This window comes from Martes martes (genome assembly GCF_963455335.1).
Source record: "Martes martes genome assembly, contig: scaffold_532, whole genome shotgun sequence".
Classification (NCBI taxonomy): domain Eukaryota; kingdom Metazoa; phylum Chordata; class Mammalia; order Carnivora; family Mustelidae; genus Martes; species Martes martes.
The window spans coordinates 10,347-11,824 of NW_027666584.1; positions in this window are offsets into that span (position 1 = coordinate 10,347).

Sequence of the window (1,478 nt, forward strand, 5' to 3'; positions counted from 1 at the left end):
TGGCTGGAGTAGGGGGACACCGTCAGAGCGGGGTGAAGGCTGCTCACCAATGGTGTCCCCCAGCCCATACTTCTGGTTCACCTGCCCTCTATCCCAGTTTCTACGTTGATTCCTAGGTCTGACCAGGCATGATTCCAGAAAACAACTTTACTCCCGATTCCCACCCAACCTGTTTGCTTTAGCTACACACAGTGCAGCAGTCCCCAGCTGAAAGTCTAAAAATACAAACGAAGTTAGCACGGACTTGGGTCAGCACATACCATTCTATGCCAGGTATGAGCCCAGTGGTGTGACACCTGGGTAACAGACGATAGCCACATTCCCCTTTGCCAGAAATTGAGGCCCTAAGAGAAGGCTTTACTGAGTTCTGGAATCTGACCCTTCCAGGAGGCTGGCTGGGTGCTGGCAGGAGGACTGGATGTAGCTGGGTAATGGAACATCTCTGCTAACTGAAATAAGTGAGATAGACAAACACTGTATGGTATGACTTATATGTGGAATCGTGAGGGGGAAAAAGAGAAGAAAAAAGCCAATTTCATAGAAACAGAGAATAGAATGATGGTGGCCAGGGGAAGGGGAATGGAGAGATGCAGGTCAAAAGGTACAAATATTTAGTTGTAAGAACTGTAAGTTCTGAGGACCTAAGGTACAGCACAATGACCACAGTTAATAATACAGGATTGCGTACTTGAAATCTGCTAAGAATAGATCTTAAGCATTCTGACTGCAAAAAAGGAAGGAAGGAAGGAAAGGGGAATGGGAGGAAGGAAGGAAAGAAGGAGGTGGGGAAAGAAGGAAGGAAGGAAGGAAGGGAGTGAGTAAGGAAGGGGGGAGGGGGAAGGAAGGAAGGAGGCGGGGAAGGAAGGAAGGAAGGAAGGAAGGGAGGCAGGCAGGCAGGGTAGAGGGGGGAGGGAAGGTCAGATTAATGTATCTTGGTAATTATCTTGGCAATTATCTCTATCTTAGTAATTATTCCACAACATGTATGTAAATCACATCATCCTGTCAGATACTTTAAATATACCCAGCTATGTCAATTATTCTTCAAAAAGTTGGAGGAAAACCCAAAGGTAGAATTTGAGAAGTGTTTCTGTACCTCACACTCGGGAGATAGCCAATAATTGTTCGCTCCAGCTGAAGAGGAAAGTCTCAGGTTTCTTTAAAAAGAAAAACAGCCAGAAAAACTGTTCTGAAGGAGGAAGGGTGCTGGGGGATAAAAGAAGCTAGGTCGAGTTCAGTGCGACAGAACGGAAGGGCTGTGTGGAAGAAATGGAAGAAGGCAGGCAGGGCAGGGATCAAACTGGAACTGAGAATGATGAGTTGGAAAAATGACCTTAGACCTGACTGCAGAGGGAGGCATGTGAAGGAGTGAAGCAGGAGGGGAGAAAAGAACCGAGAGCCGGAGAGACCCAAACAGCCGCCTAGGCAGAGACAGCGGGGAGGCCCAGATTTCCAAACACGTCTGGGCGGGCGAGCTG